This window comes from Cavia porcellus, unplaced genomic scaffold (genome assembly GCF_034190915.1).
Source record: "Cavia porcellus strain 051 isolate PalLab524CR breed Dunkin Hartley unplaced genomic scaffold, mCavPor4.1 scaffold_3, whole genome shotgun sequence".
In the NCBI taxonomy this organism is placed as follows: Eukaryota; Metazoa; Chordata; class Mammalia; order Rodentia; family Caviidae; genus Cavia; species Cavia porcellus.
The window spans coordinates 5464844-5478508 of NW_026947486.1; positions in this window are offsets into that span (position 1 = coordinate 5464844).

Below are 13665 nucleotides of genomic sequence, written 5' to 3' on the forward strand. Positions count from 1 at the left end.
GTTCTTTTTTAAGTTTTGTGCATCAAAAATCCATCAATGTTGAAAATTTTGATAGTTTTGTATAAACACAATACAAATTAAAAGTGCAATACTTTATTTTTCTGATATTTCCATGTGAAACACTCATTGCCTAATATAATGACTCATAAAATTAAAGTCAGTAATTAATCAATGCAAATATTCTAAAGAATATACATGGGTATGACAATCGTGATTATGTCACTTTATGAAAATAATGTGTATTATCCGCTTCTATTTTCATTATTAACTCCTATTTTACACCTGTACTATACCCCTTGAAATAAGCATCAGAATTCAAAAATAGTAAACTCTGCTGATAATGTGGTATCGTGAAGTGAAATAAAGATTTTATGCTTCTGTTAGTCAAAATGGATTTTGGAATAAGAGTAAAGCAATCTCTGAAAGATACCCGTCATTAATAAGTAACACAGGAATGTTATTACTCAGGCAAAGAAAAGGGAAGAAAATTTTAATTGTAAGTCAAGATATTATTTGGTATGAAATATGATCAACATGAAAGTAGACAAAGAATATAATTTGAAGGGTTCTATTTTGGGAACATGAAAGAAAAGTATCTCTCAAATAAAAGATATGAATAAATATAGACATATTCTAGGGGAAAAAAGAAACAGACTACAAGTTTTTCATAATCCCAAACTATTCACCACTAACCGTTTGAATGGAACAAGCAAAAACTGCATATTAGAATCCATTTATATATCTTGCTAACAAATTGTCACATTAACAAGACTTAATGAGTCAAACTGATGTCTACAGACAATACAGTGACCTGAGGCAGTGAGACACGTGAAAGTGCATATGTTGAAGGAGAGAAGACTAGGAACAGAAAGTTAGAAGCACCAAAAAGATACTGCAAACTTCAGCTTGAGGTGTGTGTGAGTCATGAAGTATATATCAGAGGACCCTATTCCACTACTTTCGTCCCTAACCACACTAACAATGACCCAGGCAATACAGCATGTTTCTGCATGCAGTAAAACACCAAAGGTTTGAGAAGTGAGTAACGGAAGGCCAGGGATATAGCTCGAGGGCACTGTGCCTGGCTGGCAAACACAATGATATGAGTTTGATCCCCAGTATAAGCAAACAAACAAACAGGAAAAATGGAAAGCTAAACAATTGGTTCTGAAGTGCAAAAATTTCACAAGCACCATATGTTGTCTGGCAAAAGCACCACTTGCAGAGAGAGTGACTCACTCTTGGCTTAAACAAGTTTTTTCTTTTTTTTTTTTTTAATTTTATTTAAGGAGAAAAAGAAAAAAAAAATAGAAAAATGATGCAAGTTATACAGAATTTCAGAAAAAATAAACAGTAGGAAATTACTAGTTAATAGATCACATATTGCCATCTTAGAAATAGTTGTTTAAGTTACAAAATTAAAGCATATAAAGTGGACAAACAGTAAGACTGCAAACAGTGGTGTTCAATGATCCAACAAAAGTCAGTAATATGGTTATCTATCTTATACACTTAAGTACATATGCAGTTATATTCTTTAGAACACTTTCTTTTCCTCTCTTTTTTACAATGACAGTTACACATTTTGGGCTTTATTACTCCCACAGTTCTTATTACTTTTTTTGAAGAGAGTAAAACCAAGTGTGACATAACAGAACAGAGTCAGTCAAATCAAAAGGATGGACATAATACATATTTTAAAAACAAAATACAAGGTGATCAACAATGATTACCATAATGTCTCTTGCTATCTTAAAAAGAATTGCCTATATCATTAGTTATAATAAAATTGAACAAAACAGTAAAGAACAAAACCAATAAAACCAGAACTTTGGAGATATTACAAGACTTCAAAAGAAGATAATAGTCAGCCAGAATGGGCACCATAATGAATCTTATTGTCTTCACAGTTGTTGCCTATACTTTCAAACTTGGTACTATCAAGCAAAACAGAATAGAGGAAAATCAGTCAAAACAAGATGATGAGAGCAATACAGGTTTTCAAATCAAGTTAATAGGAAATCAAAGTGGGTTACTATAATATATACTGCTTTTTTATTTATTTTCCCTTAATTAAAAGGATAAAAATAAAAAAGCAAATAATAAAAAAGGATATTGAGAAAAAAGAGTGCATAACAACAAAACAGCGCAGGTCAAAACATAACCATTTAAGCAAAATAGGGTTTCACCACAAGATAATCTCAACATAAAAGTAGTTACTGTAGTGTCTCTTTCCTTGAAATCTTTGAGTATAACTTCATATACTGCAGCATCACACATATCAAGACAGTGTAAAACCATTCAAGGGAAGGACAGTGATACAGGGTATTTAGAATCAACTAACAGAAAATGAACAATGGTTTCTATATAATCTCCTTGTCTATAAAAGTTTTTGTTTATATTATCACATATAATAAAATCCCATAAGATGCAACATGTTAAGATTGATAGGGACAAAAGCTTGATGGGACTTAAAAACAAGATTATATTAAATCAGCACTAGCTATTATGATATCTTGTTTTCTCCAAAATAGCTGTTCCTACCATCCAACCTTCTCTGCCTCATTTCTGTTGAGCTCTTTTTCTGTCATTAGTTGTCAGTTTGTCTTCTTCATTTTGCTTTCTCCTCTTTCACTGTGGTGTCTCTGCCACTGTTTCTGGAATCTTGATGTTTTCTTTTTTTAGAATGCCCTGAAGTATTCTCTGTAGATTTGAATTGGTGGTTGCAAATTCCTCTAGGCCCTCTTTATCCTGGAAGCACATTGTTTTTCCATCAACTTCTAGAGACAGTTGTGCAGGATATACCAGTCTTGACTGGAAGCTATTATCTTTCAAAGTTTGAATTATTTCCCCCCACACTCTTCATGATATGATGGTTTGTGGCGAGAAGTCTGCTGTAATTCTGATGGGTGTTCCCTTGTAAATGATCTGTTTCTTGTCTCTGACGGCTTTTAGTGTTCTGTTTCTATATTGGATTTCTGGAATTTTGATTATTATATGCCTGGTTGTAGCTCTGTTTGGGTTATAGGTGGCTGGGTTCCTGTATGCCTCATACATCTGAGTATATTTACCTTTTGCTAAATTAGGGACGTTCTCCTGGATTATTTCTGTGAATACCTTTTGTAGTTCTTTTTGTTTGTGGCCCTACTTCTTCTTTTATGTTCTTAATTCTTCAGTTATAAATCAAACAATTTTTACAAGTTGGGCTTTTACTTCTACTGTCAAGCAAAGTTATGAACATCTAACAAATTTTTTTGAACTTTTCTGTTTGAGAAGTGGAAAGTTCAAGCTTGAAGCCATTCTACGGCTTTCCTATACCTGTGCCATTCCATTTATTTGATATCATAAATCATCTGATTGAGTAGTAATATTCCTATGACTTCATTTAGGTCATTAGAAATTTCAATTCACCAAAAAGAACAGAGTTTATTGGAAATAAGAAATAATTTCCTTTTACTTTTCTAGGCTAGCTTATCATTGTGGCCTGCTGTGCACTCAGAAAATAAATTCTAGAAAGTAAGCAGTCTGAATCTAAGACCGTCATGCTACTCCACTTATTTTAAATGTTGAGTCTACTCATTGTTCAACTAGACTATCCTTTGCAGTTTTTATAACAACATATATTCTGAAAAGATGATTGTCCATTGTGAATGTTTTCTGAAAATTTGTTTTCCACAAAAATTTAAACAAGGCAAGTGTTAAACACAGTAAAATATTCTAAATGATAGGCTCCTTCTGCAATTCTGGCAATGCACTTTCCAATACACACACACACACACACACACACACACACACACACACACACACACACAAAACAGTAATTGAAACTGGGCAAGAATATAAAGCACATAAAAAACAGTTTAAAAATCCAATGTTAGGCCATTTGCAGGGTGCAGAAAGGACAACCAAACACCAGCCCCTTCCTTTTAGTCAACATCATCCATTGGCCTCTGGGAGGACAACCTGGCGAGTGGGCTGGGAGACAAGAAGAGCCCAGATACCCTGTCCCACTCCACTGGCCTGACTGACGATCCAGAGAAACACAGTCTGAGATGGTAGCTACTGAGGTAAAATGCAACATCATGCATGCAGTGTTCACTGTTTAATTGGCTTTGCAGACCTAAAACCAGTAATCTGATCATCTGTTTAGAGGATAACAATATGCAGCAGAGCATCTATGGAGGATCTCCTTCTGAAGATAGTAGCTGTTGTTAATTTCCTATTATCTTGGTTTAAAGTCTTCTGTGATTTTCATTGTTTTGTTTTGTTTTTTTCTGTTCTGTCTTGTTTGATTTTATTATATCTGATGGCATGGGCACCACTCTCAAAGATAACAATATATTTATAGTAGTTAATTTAAATTTACTATTATCTTATTTTGAAGTCTTGTATTGCCTTCATTGTTTTGTTTTTGTTGGTTCTATTCTGTTTTAATTTGTTGGATGTCTAAAGTTATGGACAATTAGTTTGAAGACAATAAGCATTATGGTAGCCATTGATTTCCTGTTATCTTATATTGAAACCTTGTATCACATTGTTTTGTTTTGATTGGCTTTACTGTGTTTTATTTTGCTTGGTTTTAATCTCTTTGAAATAAAAAAAGCCAAAAAAATCCCAGTGTTAACGTCACAGGGTACATTAGAGATTGGGTCCAAATAGGTATAGATTTATAAACTCCTTAAGTGGTTAATACAGACAATTTTGATAATCATTACAAACACAAAAGTTTGCAACTGGGAAGATGATGCTCTACACTGAAATTTTCACTAACCTTTATTACAGTACTTTTTGCTTCCATAAGATAATAGTCATTAGGTCCAATATCATGAAGAATTTACAAAAATGCAAACTTAATATTATAAGATAGAAATGTGCGATGGGAGCAATACTTTCTGAAGTCACATATTTGAGTGTAGGCTAGGGATCTAAGGGCATATGCTAATTATCCACAAACTGTTCTTATGGAGCTAAGGTCTCTGATTTGGTGCAAGAGACACATTAGCATATATAGTAGAAGGCACAGAGGCTTGCTTTATTATCAAGATACCAATGGAGTTGGGAAAATCAATGCATTTCACTTATTGCTAGCACTAGGAAGCATTTGATATTTAATTTTCACTAGAGATAAATGCTGAAATGCCATTTCCTATTGATTTGCATTCTGTGGAATGTGGTAGGGAGGCACAGCTGTTCTTTAAAAGCTCTTGCAAATGCGTCTATGTGTTTTTCATGCTCTTGTGGTATTTAGCATTGTAGCTGGTCTTACTCATTTTATATTACCAAATTCTGATGGTGAGACATTTGCCATTTATTCCTAGAATAAAAAAGCAGAGTTTATTTCTACTTTTCATGAATCACTATACTCCAATAAAATCTTTATTTATAAAATGCATGGGTGTGAAACTTTTATGACATTGAATAAGGCATTGAATTATCCCAGATGCTCAATTTACCAAGCAATTTCTCACTACACTTTGGGTTTTTCTACCTTTTTTCTTCTTCTTTTATTTCTTACTTCTTCAAATTAGTGTTAGAAAGTAAAAGAAAAAAAATAGAAGGGTGAAGAAGACCTAATATGACTTGTATTGATAGGACTCATGAAGACACTAAGCAGAAAATGGCTTAATGTATAAAATGATGAACATATGACTTAATCAGTGTCCTGAATCCCTAAAATTTATTTTAAAATTTCTTAAATTGCTTACTTTTAGGATATACAGGTTTTATTGTAGACTTATTTTTATAGGATGACTCAGAGTCTTAATAGGTTACATCAATTCTGAATAGGAAAATATCTCATTAAAATATGTAAACAATTGAGTCTGTTTTCAAAAAAGAAAATAAAAATGATAGCTACATTTATGGAAACATTTACTCTTTCAATTTTAAAATGCTAAACAAGTCACAGTGTTGTACTCTAAGAAAGTAGCTTCATCATTTTGTGTATTATAGCAAACCTGTACCGTGGCTTACTAAATGTTTTTTTTTTTTCTTAACTGATATGTTAAGTGACCCAATTGATATGTTGAGCAATACTCTCCCCTGTAAAGAATTGCAAGAATTTCACTTAATTGAGATGTTAACCAGAGCGGCCCTCTACAAACAAGAAGAGTGGTGCTAAAACAAGCTAACAAGGGCTGTTAATCACAGTTAGGCGCCTCTATTCTTTGCTAAAGAACTAAAGAAGACAAGAAGGCCCACTAATTTACACATTGTTTGAAGTAGCTTGTTTATATGCAGGGAGATTTGCCCATGAGTTTAACCTTTTTACCTAACCTTAGTTACTCTTCCCACAAGATAGATACTCGCCGTTTTCCTGTTCTGTAGCGCGCCTTATTGCCTCCCCCCACCCACCTATCTGGGCCATAAAGAATTTGGGTTTCTGGTGACCTCTCCCCGACCCGGTGATGATCTGTCATAAGATGAGCTGGCCCCAATTTTAGGAACTGCTTAGCTTAAGAGAAATTACCGGGTAATGCTATGGCCCAAACCCCAATCAGTGCTTTCCTTTTGTTCTGTATGCATCAATGGGTTAGATATCAGATCTTTGTAAAACTTAAGTTCCAGCATCTCATGACTCGTGACCCCTTCGCACTCACTGGCGAAGACAAGCTGTCCTGGGATAATTAACTCTCCACTTTCTTCTCCAAATATTGCTGCAGACGTGCCACTCTGAGATAATGTCAGTCTGCAGGATGGGAGTAATTTGAGCAACAACAGGAACTCCCGGGACTGTCAGAGCTAAGTGGACAGCAATACAGTTTCCAGATGCGGGTCAGCAGGTTTAATGGCCTTACAGGTTTCCTCCCCACTTTCCCTTACTTTTAAAAACCCCTTTCCCCAGTCTTGGGCGCGCAGTCTTTGGGTTGATCCAGGAGAGACTGTGCCGCCAGGACTGGCTCAATAAAGCCTTTGCCACTTAAATTTTGGACTCTTGTTTCCGTGCACTATATACCGGGGCCCACGTTACAACAACAGTTATCATTAGAACTCTGAAGTATACATGATCTCTAATCAGTGCAAGAATAGATCAAAACCTACAAGGTATTTCCTAATTTTGTTTCCTAAGGCCATAAAATTACTTCTTGGATAGTATACAAAGTAACTTAATTCATTTACTTATTCAGAATTATTCACTGATTGTACTTCTTAAAAACTGATCTGAGTGTGAGGATGCAATATGTACTTTCTAACAATTCCAATAAAGACAGGGAAAAAACCATGCAAACTGATATCCTTGAATTGGAGCTGTAATGCTTGTGTTCATGTGGGTGCTATGGGATCACAACAAAGGTCATTCTAACACTTAGTAACATCTTCATTATAAACATTTTGAGTTGATTTTGGAAATGTGAAGGAGCAGGCAAAGAAATGCATAAAAGTAATTCCAGGCCTCCAATAAAAATGCAAACATATATACTGCACGACAGATTGGCAAGAACTTGAAATTCAAAGTGCAAGTTTGAAAGTTTCAATTTCCAATGAGACTCAAAGGGCAACTGAGGCCTCTCCATTCACGGTTAGGTGCCCATACATTATTCAATTGGAAAATAACTGTATGTTAAAGAATGATCAGTCCTCTCACCTCGAACAATAAATCTGACATCAGTGGAGACTTGGAGGTAGAGTTGAGTTAAAGTTGAGTCGAGATAGTTTAGGAGCTGATGGCAACAGTTCTAGTGAGGATATGAATATTTCAATGGACATCAGCGTCGTGAGAACATCACAGACATGAATTGAGGAGAACAAGCATTAATCATGGAGCTAATTTTCCAGGGTCTGATTCTGATTCTTCCACTATCTCTATGGTTTTGAGTAAAATGTTCTCCCTTCCATCAGCCTTAGATTTGTCCTCTGTAAACTAAGAAATTTCTCTGAACACAGGTAATCCCTAAAGTCTTTTCAAGTGCTGAAGTAGCTTGGATTTTGAGCAAACTGCAGAGGGATAAGCTTTAGGATTTTAGAGCACACACTGAGTTGCAGAAAAAGGTAAAAATATCTCATGGAGTTGTATAGGTTCATTTATCCTTGAATTGCAGTAACCAAATCATACAGTGAATGCAGAACTGTTGATTTTCATCTCTTCCAAACTTAGTCTCCTTCACTGACCCCCATGCTTATTACAGAACCAGAACAGCCCTGTTCATTCTTTTCCTCAAGCCCTTCCCCGACTATGCCATCCTTAGTAATCTTTGTCTGCTGATCTCTAACCAGCTCAAACATAATCACATTTTAGTAAGTAACTGTCATGTTTTGACTTGCAAGTACCAACTCATCTCTTTAGTTTGGAAGAATTCTCCCTAATAGGAACATTGTGAGACTCAGGACCTAAGTTTCCTTTTAAAATGCAGGAGAATTTCCCTCCTTCTATCCCTGGCAACTGACTCTGGAAAAGTTAACTCTTTAGTTGGAGAATTTGCACTTTGAGAGTGTCACAAAAGGGAAAGGAAAAAAAAAACAATTCCATGCAAAGCTGTGAAAGCATCTTCACTGAACAGCTGAACTCAGTAAAGTTGAAACATTTTCATCATTCTGTTCTTGCAAGAAAAACAAAACAAAAAAAAAAACAAAAAAACAAAAAAACAGAAAAAAAACCTGTGTTTTCATTTTCTGAGCCTGTTATTGTAGATATTGTGAGTTCTGTAAAACAAAAGATCTCCTTGCCATAGATTCATTTTATACTTAAGTAAGCCAAAGCTACTTTTAATTTGCACAAAAATATATATTAGTTCTTATTTATATTCTTTATTAAGCTCTCTGGGTCATAATTAAGTGAGTAGTATAACAGCAGAAGTTACTTATTTAACATGGATTTCATTATAATGCTTAGAAGATGTATGGAGTTGGTCAAACGACATTTGTCAGTATATAAATTGAATAATTCGTATCAATCCACGATGTATGGATTGAAGGGCTTCTATTTTTGTATATATGCAAGAAAAAGTAATTGAAAATTAGATTTCTTTTAACTATTAGTCCTTTTTTGTCTTATGAATCATATAGCAAACAATTAAAACCATCATTTTAGTTTTATGATGTGATACACTGAATGATTAATAATGGTTACAAAATGTCCTCTGCTTAAAACAATCCAAATTTTAAGAGAGAATGCAGATTATAAATCCCTTTTATCTAGAAACTTGTATTTCGCACACCACAGAATTGTGTGGGGGTACAGAATTGTTTCCAATTTTTTTGTGACATCAAAATAGAAGAGCATTGTCACAGAGTGAATAAAGTCTGAAACTAGTTTTAAATATCTGAACAACGTTCAAGGAAATTTTTAAACACTAGCCATCTCAAGTTAGCATAAAACGGTCCAAAACCATCTTCTCTTTAAGGTTATTTCCTTATATTTGTTTCCTCTATGTTGCTTGGGATATTTGAGAAAAAAATCTATGTATAGTATACCATTTTTGTTACCCATATATTACTGTAATCCTGTTTTAATAAATAACTGAGTAGATTTTCTATACTGAGTAAATCTCCATTAAAATAAATGAAAGGAAGTGAGTACAAAGTGTACTTATCTTGACACAAGTTGGAGCAAATCTAAAGGTTTGTTCCAGCCACCGAGTTTCATATGGGAACCTGGGGGCCTCCTCTGAGCATACATCGAAGCTCAACATTTTTCTCTAATGTTTCTTTCTCCCCAGCTATTTTTGCTCTAGGATAACTTTACTAAATATTCTGCTTGTGAAATCCATGTCATATTTTGCAACCTGGCGAAACTAGTCTAAAAGACTTATCCAAACTCAAGAGTATGTAGCAAAGGTCACATTTTAAGCCCGTCTCTGTTGATTACAATGATTCTTTGAAAAAAGTTGATAATAAGTTATGGTCAAATCAAAGTAGTGCTTGAACTAACTCTGTATTGGAAAATGTACCAAAAGACATGTTTCTAAGAAATAATCAAATAAATGTCTTCAACTGATTCTCAATGATGGGCTGTGCCACACAATCGGTTATAAAACTGATCAGGTTTTCCCTGACTCTGGCACAAGTAACTTGATTCATTCATGAGACATATAGCACTTATAATTCTGAAATAGGCATATTTTTTTCTTCTGGAGTAAGGAGTCTCTTTTTTGGCCTATCAAACTTCCTTATCCATCAATGATCACTTCATTAACCTCTCAACCCATACTCTGTATATTAGCCACTTCCTAAGCATCAAAGACGTGTTACTTTTATTCTTAGCATTTAACTCTATCTATAAAAACTTATCTCATTAACTTTGCTAATTTTTGCAATATGCTGTCAGCTCCATGTAAACATGGATTTTCATTGGGTTTTTTATCTGTTGTAACCCTAACATCCAGAGAAATGCCTGATACACAGGATGCCCTGTTGAAAAAGTGAGTAAATGGCGACTTCTTTGTGAAATTTTCCCCAGTAAGTGTCATTTCACCTTATAAACCCTGAAGAGTTTAGTGTAAAACTCAATTATAAAATCAGCCTCATTATAATATAGCCACATGTTGACTTGAACATCACCATGTTAAATCATTTTCAATAGAATTTAAATTCTCTGATCATGTATTCAAATGTCTTAAATATCCTACTCGTTTCATATCTTTCTGAAATTTGTCTGTCTGAGTGTTCTATTCTTTTCTTTTTTCTTTAGCACTAGGTTGGGGATTTTGCTCACCTTTTTTCTTACTCTTTTCCATCAGCAAGCCACAATATTGAACATCTGCCAGCAACCCTGGCAAAGACACTGATGTCCTGTTTGGTGCTACTACCCAAAGCTACCAAAAAATTTTCAGAGACAAGATAAAAATAAAACAGAGAACTGTGATTTTCAGTTCTTGAGACAGCAAAGAGCACCAAACAGCCAGACCAATGATATTTATTGATTGTACAGTCTATAGAAAAGAGTGAGGAGGTTACACGTGATTGCTGAGGTAAGATTCTGATGCAGGCAGGAATTGAAAAGGAGAAAAAAAAAGCATTCTTGCATCAAAAACAAAAAAGAGCAGAAATAGGTCATGGTTAATGATTTTTCTATTTTTCAAGTAAAATAAATTGCAATGCTGGGAAAAAAAATTTTGGAAGAGTGACTCATACTCAGCTACCATGTCATCACATACCAGATCTCCACAGCTTCACGGCCGTATCTCTGGTCTCTGCTGTGACTGTTGATGGGGGGACGTTAATCTTCATCTGCAGTTCCCTTATGAGAGTCACATAGACCCTGGCCTGACTCAGTATTTAAAACAAGCCAATTGTGCAGTTAATTCTTTACAGCCCACACTACTTACAGTGTGCTCTTTGCATAATCAACAGAGCAATCTCCTGCAGACATCTGCAGCCTAAAGCAGGGGAAGGATATTTTGGCTCATCGTTTCAGTCTATAGTTGGCAGGGTCTGTAGCAGAATGAATGGCAGAGGGGCATGGTAGAGAAAAAGCTGTTTAACTCTTCGCAGCCAGGAAGTAGAGAGAAAAAGGATGGTTCTAGTGAAGAAGATATACTCTTTCTGGTCATGTGATTCCAGTGATTCATGTCTTTTGCCCAGGCTCCAACTTCTAACATCACATTTATCCATGAAATTATCAGTAGATTAATCCATTGATAAGTATAGTGCCTCTATGATCCAATCACCTTGTAAATGGTCTTAACACTGAACATATGAGAGTTGTAGAAGGAATTTCAATTTTAGAAATTTTAAATCATAACACTGCTCCTCCGTATTGTATCCCTTTTTCCTGCATTGTGTTTCTGCTTGCATCACTTATTAATATTTGGCACTTCTCCTTCATATTATAAAACATCTTTATTGTATCTTCATATGTAATTGTTTGAGTACAATATTTCAGTATGGAAATAATTTGTTCTTAAAATTTTTCAGGGAATGGTTCAGATTTTATATGTCTCAATGTAAACAGTGAGACATATAAAAGCCTCAACATTAATTATCTTTCGCATTTTACCTCCTTGAAAACTTGTAAAATTTTTCTGTCTATCATTTGTTTAGGCATTTAAGATTGTGTATTCATACATATTACACTTTGTTAAATTTTTGGTGTAACTAATTGAGCACTTTTGATTTCAAGAATTTATGTCCCTGGAAAGTTTTTCCAGTGTAAAACTTGTTGCCATTGTTTTCTTTCCATTATTTCTTTCTGAAATTCTTTGTATTATTTAAATTTTAGCTATCATAAATTTATTCCTTAGTTTTGTAAATTCTTCCCTCTTTTTACATTTTTTACCAAATTTCTATCTGTTTTTCTTATTTGATGAAACCTTCTCTTGATATATGTTTTATACTTTTAAATGACATTTTAATTCAATTTAAAGATATAATATATAACATTTTGTTAAAATATAATTGCATCATTAAACAAAATATTTTATTGTAATATAATAATTTCCTCCACTCGTTTCAACTAGCTAAACCAAAATGGAATCCTTCATGCTAATATCCAATTGAGACTCTTTAGTTAGTGTTACTGTAACTAAACCTGAAATAAGATTTCAAAGAATGTGTATTTTATAACTTTGCATTTATATTCAATCAAATTTCATAGATTAAATTTTTTAGGTTTTAAAGTGACAGACAGAATATTACAATTTAGATAGAAAGATCATTATTACTGGTACTTATGCTGTGAGAAAACTTAATAAGAATTATTTTTCGCTTGAGATGGTTTTCTCCAAAATGTTTCAAAGAACACATTTTTAATCATTCACCTCAATTTCAAACATATTCATAAATATGAAATATATTCCTGATTTTTTAAGTGATAAATTGAGATTCTGGTTTCCATTTCAGACTCTGTAAATTGTAGGCTTGATATTTTCTAATTTCTCATCTAAATTCATTTCATTCATTCTTCCACCAATCATTTTTCCAGAAGACTAATTTTATAGACTGATTTACATGAATTCTTATAAATTTGTCTTTTGGGCATAGGTTTGACCAAATCATGGTACCAGCAAAAGATCAAATCAATATAAAAAGTGGAAATTTGGAGTAAATAGAATAAAGTTAATCAAAAATCCATAGATGTGAAAAAAAAAACTCGTTAAAACTGTTAATAAGTGTTTCCACAACCTTGACAATTACACAGAGTCTCACAACAATTTGAGGACCACTTTCTTTAAAACTGTTGAATATTATGAAAACAGTGACCTCTGTGGTGGTCAGACCTTCTCTATCTCCAGCACTTCTCTATGGCTATAAGGTATCATTCATAATCATGAAACTCACAAGCTTGAGACCTGTAGAATCAGAAGACTGGCAATCATGTGAAGGAGTAGAAAAGACTTCTCAGAAAACTTCCTCCCCAGAAAACTTTTACCATATTATCTCAAGGCACCTTGTTCTTCATTTACAGGGTTTATTTAATTTTATCCATCTCAGAACACATTTAGTGGAAAACACCGTATGTAAAAGCATGTGTCAAAAATAATTATCAGTTTTTTTTTAATTTCCTTATACTTCGAATTTGAGGGAGAGGAGAAAAGAGGACATAAAAATAGTTAAAATATGTACATGTACCAACTCTACACAGTGAATATAATTATTATAAACTGTAGATATTGACTAATAAAAATTTAAAATATTTTGCTATTACTGTTGATGATTAACAGTATAATATCACTTGGGTTCAGCAAGATACTTATCAAAAATTTTAAAATGAAGAACTAAGGAACGAGA